Genomic DNA, 9,522 nt, shown 5'->3' on the forward strand with positions numbered 1-9,522 from the left:
AAACTAGGGAACCACATAGGAAGTCAACTCCTGATGACTATGTCTCCTAATGTTTTAGAACCTGTAAATTCTATTGCCACTTCCTCTATACAACTTCCTCACCATCAATTACCTATAAGATCTCAACCTTCTTCTACCTAACTTTTTTCTCCTTATATTCTTGTCCCCCTCAAATCTGTTTTTAACACAGTGGCAGATTTTTATCTAAAATATAATGTGACCAGGTCCTTTTTCTGATTAAAATCTCTAATAGTTTTACCAGCTATAGAAGTGCTTTTCAAATGTTGTTTTCTTATTTACTTCCTTGAAGAATTTTTTTTTTTTTTTTTTTTTGGTACGCAGGCCTCTCACTGTTGTGGCCTCTCCCGTTGCGGAGCACAGGCTCCGGACGCGTGGGCTCAGCGGCCATGGCTCACGGGCCCAGCCGCTCCGCGGCATATGGGATCTTCCCGGACCGGGGTACAAACCCGTGTCCCCTGCATCGGCAGGCGGACTCTCAACCACTGCGCCACCAGAGAAGCTCCCTTGAAGAATTTTTGAAAAGCTTTGTAACCCTTCCACATTTTAAAGCTTACCTCTAAAATTTTTTATCCTACTTGAATGGTTGCAAGGATAAAACTTCCAAAATATTAAAAATATTGATGTTAATTAAAACTGATATCACTCATTAAAAAATATCAGTAGAATCTAAACAGCATAGTGATTTCAAACCAACGTTCATCTATGAAAAATTTATAAACAAAGCAGTCAGAAATTTTATATAACTCTTTTTGCTCCTTAAACTCATAATTTTTCATTTCTGCATGAGATTTTAGCCTTAAATAAAATATATTTTTATGTCTCTAGAGCTTTTTGATTATCTCAATCAAAATACTAAGATAATCTTCTTAACAACAAAAAATTATATATGAGTTGTTTTTATTCCTGTGATCAAAAGGCCTATGTGTTAAACATTTCTTTGGGATTTCATTATTATTATAATTATTATTAGTAAACAGTTGGTCAAAGATAGATTTTTGTAATTTTAAACAAAGTAAATGTTAATGGAATGAATATACTTATGACATAGATGAAGCTGCTTTTTATCAGTTTATATATTTGGTGATAATAATTTGTTAGTATTAGACAGAATTCATATCCAGTTATATTTATATTTTTCACTTTTATTGATATGCATCCTGAGAAACATTGGTCACATAAATAAATTAGAATGGAAGAAACTTTGTTGAATAATTTCACTCAATTATTTGAAGCACTTCCAAATAACATACAAAAAAATCACATGCCAATATATTATCAAAAATAAAAAAACCAACATTTAAAAATTCAATTATTTCTTTATTAATTCCATTGAAGGCCAAGATTTTTAAACCATTTGACATTCAATAGGATTTTTTACCCAGTTACTTGAATCACTCAATTTCTTAGTTCTAGGAAAGTCTACCAAAAAGACTTTACCAAAACTTTTCAAATAACTATTAATTATACCCATCATGCTTTCACTTAGAGACACCTTGCTTAACTTAATATACACAGAAACAGTAGGATAAACAGTAGGATGTATCATTTGCCAATACACTGAATGATTTAACATGACTCCTTACAACAAACACCTGCCTACTGATTCTATCAATATTATCTCTGTAATTCTGCTTCTTTATTGACTGATTGTTCTCCTCATTATGGGCCATAATTTCCTGTTTGTTTGAATATCTGTTAATTTCTTATTGGATTCTAGACATTGTGAGTATTATGTTGCTTGGTGTCAGATTTTGTTTTGTTTCAGCAGTTGTTTAGTTTTGTTGTTGTTTTTGTTTTTTTGTTTTTTTCTGGGACAATTAAGTTACTTGGAAACAATTAGATCCTTTCAGGACATGCTTTTAAGCTCTGTTAGGTGTTCCTAAACAGTTTTTTAATCTCGGGCTGATTTGGCCTCACTACTGAGGCAATACTCTTCTGAGGACTATTCAGTATTCTGTGTGTTAGGAGGCTCTGTGTAGAAACCCCTACTTGTCCTATGACCTGGAAATTCAATGCAGGCAATAAGATAGGACAATTCTATGGCTCAACTCATTTGTTTCCTCTTCTTAAGGAATCACTGTCCTGCACTGCCTGTTGTCCAATGTTCCAATGTATGAAAATCAGTTTCATATATGTTTGCCCTTTTTCAGTTGTTTAAGTGGGGGAGGGAAGGTGTCTGCTTCCTGTTTCTCTATCATGACCAAACATGGAAGTTTCACTTTTCCACTCTTGAATATATCCTAATTCAAAAAATCTCAGAGGCCAAAACACTCTGCATCCAACTTTACATATCCTTCTTAGCAAAAATTTATATAAGACAGGAGAGACATGAGACATGACCATGGGTTGTAATTATTAACATTACAAAGCTTTATGCTTCTCAGTACTTCAAATTTTCTTCTTTTTGGCATCCTGACAATTTGATTCTTAATGAGGATGCACCATATAAATATTTTGGATGTTTAAATAGTATTTTGTATCATTAGGGTCCAATCAAGAGAAAGAAACCACTCAGTAATTTGAGTAGGTATGATATGAGAAAAAAATTAACTTTTCACAGAATTAGCTACTAAAATGAAATGAAAAAGAATGTTAAAAAATATGGTAGGACTGAGGGAGAGTACTGAAAGAAGGAATAGGCTTGAAAAGGGGCCCCCTTCTCAAAGCTGGAATCCAGACCTCTTTGGAGAAGGTGTGGTTGCGCCTACTAGATGGTGGTGAAGTCAGCAGGGTTACCATGGGTCAGAGTTGGTCCATGATCACTAGGCCAAGGCTGCCAGATAGGAAAATACAGGCTGAGACTGGCACACTTGAAGGTGAGAACCACTGCGGGTTCTGCATCCTGCTGTTTGCCACACACTGCAGTAGCCAGCTGAGAGTGGGTGTACTTGAATCCAAAGGAGAAGCCCCTCCCTCCACAGCCCTCTACTGGCAAAGGAGAAATGTTTACAAGATTGAGCTCCAGTATCACAAGCAGGTTGAACTTGAAATGAAGAAGTAATAATCTGACAAATGACCCATGCTATTCTTTCTTTCCTTCTTCTCACTTCCCAGAGGGATAAGTGTGACTATGAAAGGAGATAGGAAGTAAGAACCAACATGAATAGTTGGACTACATACCATTCAAAGACTGATCAAGTTTAGTAAACATGGAAAGTGAAGCTATCAAAATTAACTTGAAACAAAATGTGTCTGGATACTTCCATAGAAAGTGTTTGTGCATCTTCAGGATAAAAGCCCTCTGTGATTTAGCTCATGCATGCCTACCTCTCTACCTTCATTTCTCCCTGCTCCAGGAATATCAAACTTCTTTCTGTTTTTTTTCCAGAAATTCTGCTGTTTCTCACCACTCTACCTTTAATTATAGTGTCTTCTCTGCATAGAATCCCATTTCTACTCCATATCATTTTAAGCATTACCTTAACTAGAAAGCTCTTCCCTGACTGAATGAACTGGACTGAATTAAATGCCCCTTGTCTGTGCTTCCATAACTTTATCTGTTTTTCTCCATCAGCACTTATTAACTTGTCATTTTCACTGCACTATTTTATTGTTAATTACATGGACTATGATTATTAATCTCTTTATGTCCAGTACCTAACCAAAAAATGGTTTGTTTCATAAGTAAATAAATGAATAAATGAGACAAATATAGTTATCCTGGAAAGATTTTATAGGATCTTGAAGAAGAGCATTGTAAAAGAGGTGTATCCAAAAAGATATAAAATACATATTCAACAAGATTTGGGGATAACTTAGATAGGGAAATATGGAAGAGAAGGAATACAGAAATGCTTACATGCTTTCTAATGTTTTAGTTTAGGTAAATGGACTGGGATAATATTGTTAGAGCTAGTAAATGCAGGAGAAAGGGCAAACTTAGATCTGGAGAATAGCAGAGTACATTGGCTATATATTGCTCTGTTGAACAAACAAGCGAACAAACAAACCTCAAACCCAAAGCCAAACAAACTATTGGCTTAAAATAACGGTGGCAAACTTTTTCATAAAGAACAAGATAGTTACTATTTTAACTCTGGGTCATACAGTTTCTGTCACATCTCTTCAACTCTGCTATTGTAGCACAAAAGCAACCAAGGAAAATAGAAAACAAGCAGTAGACTGGATTTAGCCCATGAGATGTACTTTGCTATCCCATGTAGCTGTAGTCATTCTAACAGCTCAGCTGGGGTGGATAGTACAAAATGGTCTCATTCATATGGTTGAAATTGGTTCTGGCTTTTGTTTTCAGCACTTGGTATTCCCCTACATGTCCTCTCATCCACCAGTAGGCTAGACTGGTTTTTTGATTTCAGTTTTTTGTTTTGTTTTGTTTTGTTACAAAATAGTGTTCCAAGAGAGAGAAAATGTTAACTGTTAGGCCTCTTAAGGCCTAGGGTCACAGTTGTACAACATAATTTCCACCACATTTTATCAGTCAACGAGAGTCTCAAGGTCAGCCCATATTCAAGGGATAGGGAAACAGAGGAAATATTATGGCCATTATTTCAGTCTACCACAGGGAGGCATAAGGTTTGGAGTTTAGGAGAAAGTTGAAATTAAAAATATATTTTGTAGTTATCAGTACATATGTTATAACTGAAATTGTAAGAATGAATTAAATTTCTTGGGAGAACTAAACACATGTATACACATGTATCTCTTTACTACTATATATTACCATATATATTTTAAAGTATATTACATATATATATTTATTACCACATATTTCATAATGAATGAACCACTCTTTAAATATCAACATGGATAGAATATGAAAATGTAATATTGAGTGAAAAAAGAAAGTTTCAGAATTTTACACAAATATGAGAGCATTTCTATAAATTTAAAAATACATTAAAACTATATATTGCTTTTGGATGATTAATAATAATAATAACTAACACATACTGCTTTTATATGCCAGATTCTCTTCTAAGTATATTTTATACACTAACTATACACTTATTACAAGATAATTTTGAGATTGGCACACTAGTTCAGTAGTCCTTTTTAATATAAATGATGAACTTGACCCAAAGAGAGGCCAAGAAACTTGCCCTAGGCCACATAGTTAAGTGGCAAAGTTAAGATTTAAACCCAATTTTAAAACATGGACTGAATATAAATCAACTTCTAGATAGATGTTGCCTTAAGGTAGGGAGCAACTGGAACAGAACCCGCCAAAAATGTAGGGAATTGTAACTTTACCAATCTCTAGATAGATGGAAAGATAGTCTGGGTTTTCCAGTAAAAAGGCCCCAAAACAATTACCAAATAACCTACTCAGCTGTGATGAATATCCCTACTATCCCGACTGTGATCTTAAAATTCAGTTCTTATGAAAATAAACAAGGTTTAACAAAATAGATGACTCCCAATCCAGGTTTGTGTCAGGAAATGTGTAAGATGAACACGTGAAATAACTTGATGTACCAGATAGAAAAGATATCAAAGACTATTAAATCATGTCAAAAAAAAAAAAAAAAAAAAGCCCAAACCATCCTGGCCAAAGGTGGGAAAACTTGAACCTCAGTGAGGACAATAACTGCAACAGATTGAATCATACTGAATGCACTTAAACCTTGAGTTTACAGTGATAAGTAAAACTTATTGTGCATCAATGCAGAATGCTTGAGAATCACTCATTTTCTTGAAAACTGGTAAAGCGAAACAAGCCTTTGTTCTGCCTTTCCTATACCAACTGCAACTTTTGGTAACCAGATAGCTGATGAGGGGAGGTTTCTTTTTAGAGAAGTTAATCAAATAACAAATGCAAAAGGCAATAGAATATCATCATTTTACAACCCCACGTGAATTAATGAATCTGTGCAATATCAATGGCCGCTAACATCACAAAAACAGAGCTATCCAGATATCGCAAACTTCCTTAGAGAACTATATATACCATCTGTAAGCAATCTTGCCAAAAATTTAAAATGAAATCAGATCAAACTTCTTCCGCCAATTACCAGTTTGCAGAGTACAGAGAAAGATGTTAAATGCTATTATAAGGACAGACCCAGCAAAATGCAATAAAATTCACATAGATAACTAAAGACTCTACAACAGACTGGTTAAGAAAAAAGAGACTTCTAGTCTGGTTTCCAGTCTGACATGTAAGAATTTAGAAGTCGCTACATCTTCCGAACAAAAAGTAAAAAGCAGAACAAACTGAAAAACCAACAACTTTTCTTAGCTCCGTAAGAGAAGCAAGGTCACAGGGCAAACCGCTGTCCCCAAGATTGTAGATATCAACAGAGGAATATAAAGAATCACAACTTACCAGGAGCACAAGCCTCTGCAGGAACCAGGCGGGGAAGTCCGAACTGTAACTGACGAACTGGTGAAGGCTCAACATGGACGCCTCCGAGAGATAAAAACCAGAGGAGGACCAGTCATTAGGGGGACGCCGCGCTTCTGTGAATTTTACCTCCAAGAGTTCCACCAGGTTCTCACAGTGAATGTGGGAGAAAAATCACCTTGTGCTTCTGGCAGGGGAAAGGGAAAAGGAACCATTCTGAAACACGCCACAGCATTCAACTCTTAACAAGGTCTGCCCACAGCTGAAACTATTTAACTAGAGGCTAAACTGCTGAGGTTTTACCAGAGCCTAATTGACCTGGGGGAGAGGGAATTCGCAACTCCAGCTGCCTGTAGTCATCCTATCCCACTTAAGGAAAATGTGAAGCTGTGTATGGTTCACAGCCCAGAGATACAAACTCACTTAAAGACTGAGACCTAGGACTATAGAATGCTACCCTCCCTCCACATCTCACCACCTCATTAGGAAAGGCCTATTTACAGAAGTTCCTTTTACCCAGTAGATCATTTCTAGCTATCAAGAAAAAAATTACTAAACATACAAAAAGGCAAAAACAAAACAAAACAAACCCCCTCACCGTTTGAAGAGCCAAAGCAAGCATCAGAATCAGACCCAGATATGTCAGACATGTTGGAATGAACGGACTTGGAATTTAAAACAGCTGTGATTAAGATGCCACAGGCTCAACCTCATAGAAACAGAGAGTAAATTGGTGGATGCCAGGGGCTGGGGGGTGAGAGAAAAGGGAAGATGTTGATCAAAGAGTATAAACTTCCAGTAAGATGAATAGCTTCTAGAGATCTAATGTACACCACAGTGTTTATAATTAACAATACCATATAGTATTTTTGAAAGTGCCTAAAAGAGTACATCCTAAATGTTCTCACCACTAACAACAAAAAATGGTAATTTTTCCCCCAGTTTAGCCATTTTAATAGGTACATAATGGTATCTCACTGTTGAATTTTTTTGTTTGTTTGTTTTTTTGCTCTACTGCATACATTTTCAGAGCCTTTAATATGCCAATATGGTCTTTCTCTTCATATATATATATATTATATATATATATATATTATATATATATATATTATATATATATATATATATACAGAGAGAGAGAGAGAGAGAGAGAGAGAGAGGAAGAGAGAGAGAAGGAGAGGGAGAGAGAGGGAGAGAGAGAGAGAGAATAGTTATGTTATGGAAGGGTGATACTCAAAATATTTAATGACTGGTATGGCATAAGCTCCAACCAACCAATCCAAGCAGTTTGGGCCTTAGCCAAAAAATGCTGGTACCACTGTACCCTGGAGAATGGGCTCAGGCTGAATATCAGCCCATGCAGTAGGCATTGTTTCCCAAAAGTTTTGCCCAAAGAACTCTACTTTATGTGGCATCTCATAGAACTGGTGAGAAATACTCTGGCCAATGCTGGAACATCATCTTTCTAGGGATGGGCTGGGACTCATGACTCTGGCCACGGGGGTGCAGGAGAGGGTCAGCTCTGGCAGAGACTCTGGTAGCACCAGTTGAAAGATGTGACCACAGCTGCAACAGAAATAGATTTCAAAAGACAGATGTCCCTCTGTCCCAGCTGCTCCGGGGACCCTGTCCCTGGTGGGTCCAGGTGATGTTTATGGCCAAAGCTCTTCTCACAGCGCAGGCACGGGAAGGGCTTCTCCCCGGTGTGCATCAGCCAGTGTCTCACCAGGTGGTGCCGTCGGCCAAAGCTCTTCCCACACTCAGTGCACACGTGGCACTTTGGCACTGGTGGAGCGCGCTGCTGCTTCCGAGCCCCAGGGCTCTCTCCAACCTCTTGGCCCTTGCAGGACTTGCCTTCTGTGTGTACTCTCTGGTGGCTGGCCAGATGGGAGTTGCATCGGAAATTCTTGCCACACTCAGAGCACTTGCTGGGTTTGTCATGTAGGTGGGTTTTCTGGTGTCAGATCAGGTGATGTCTTCTCCCAAAGCTCTTCTCACACTTGAGGCAGCTGGAGGGCCTCTCCCCAGTGTGTGTTTGCTGGTGCCTGGCAAGGTGGGAGCCCCACACAAACTGTTTCCCACACTGGGGCCATGTGTGCGGTCTTAACGGGGGATCCATTTCTGTGCTACACAGAAGGTTTGAGAAGCTATCTTCCTGAAGAAACGGTGGGCCAAGGAGCATGCCTGTGGAGCTCCCGGGCATGGAATCCCAGCTCTCATCCTGCTCTGGGTTCCAGAGAATGGTATCTTCAGACACACTAGATAACGTTCTGGGAGGTTCTGCTTCTAGTTCAGGGGTACCCCCTTTGTGCTCACTTCCATCTCCTGTATATGTGACCTTCAGAATGTCCCTCTCTTCTAAGTCCTGGGGGTCAGGAACCCATTGTTCTTCTCCTCCTTCTAGTTGAGAAAGCATATCCAGTTTGGGGATTGGAAATCTTAGAGAGACCACTATCCCACAGTTTCCCTGCATGACGTATTCTCCATAAAAGTCTGTCTGCGAAGGGTCCAGGCTCTGCCACTCCTCCTAAGAGAAACACAGTGACACAGCCTTGATGGTTACCAGGCCCTGTGATCCAGCTGCAAGGAGTGCAGCTGCCATCTCCCAATCTCCAGGGCTCCCTTCCTGGGAAATGGCAAGAACCCAGGGAGCCGACTGAGCCTTCTCCTGAAGCGACTGTGGCTCCTCTTCAAGGTCACAGCACAGGTGCTCCAGGGGCCCTGACGCTGTTCTCCATGGCCCCTCTTCCTGGCTTCCCCTTTCCACCCGGGGCTCTGCTCAGTCCAGCTGAGCACTCATTGACTCCCATCCTGTCCCCAGGGCTGCTGTCTGTTCTGAAAGCATTTTTGCTATAAACCCAAATTGTGACTTTTAACATGTAAAGCATGGATTCCCCCTATTCACCAGATGTCTTCCTCATTCTCTAGCTCCGTTTGAAAGTCCTCCTTCAGGACTTTACCTCTAGGTAAGTATCTGGACACCTGAGACCCACTTCTCCATCTCTCCAGCAGCAGAGTCTCTTGATAGGAAGCCTCTTTCACAGGCCAGATGTGAGCCTCTCCAGACCACTGACAGAAAACCCCGGTCGTCTTGACCTGAGGCCCAGTGCCTCCCTCCCGGGCGCTGCCTGCCCCTCCCCTCTGCCCTCGCTTCCTCAGAGCCCGCGCTGTTTTGTTTTTTTTTAAACATCTTTATT

General features: G+C 39.3%; 1 pseudogene across 1 annotated transcript; it reads right to left on the minus strand.

The window, feature by feature from the left end:
- Positions 1-7,909: 7,909 nt before the first annotated feature.
- Positions 7,910-9,170, minus strand: LOC308624985 (zinc finger protein 641-like; annotated as a pseudogene). The gene is made up of 2 exons: positions 8,895-9,170; positions 7,910-8,852 (listed from the first exon to the last, which is right to left on the minus strand). The product of its transcript is annotated as a zinc finger protein 641-like (transcript).
- Positions 9,171-9,522: the final 352 nt, after the last annotated feature.

This window comes from Mesoplodon bidens (genome assembly GCF_964165515.1).
Source record: "Mesoplodon bidens genome assembly, chromosome: 11".
In the NCBI taxonomy this organism is placed as follows: domain Eukaryota; kingdom Metazoa; phylum Chordata; class Mammalia; order Artiodactyla; family Ziphiidae; genus Mesoplodon; species Mesoplodon bidens.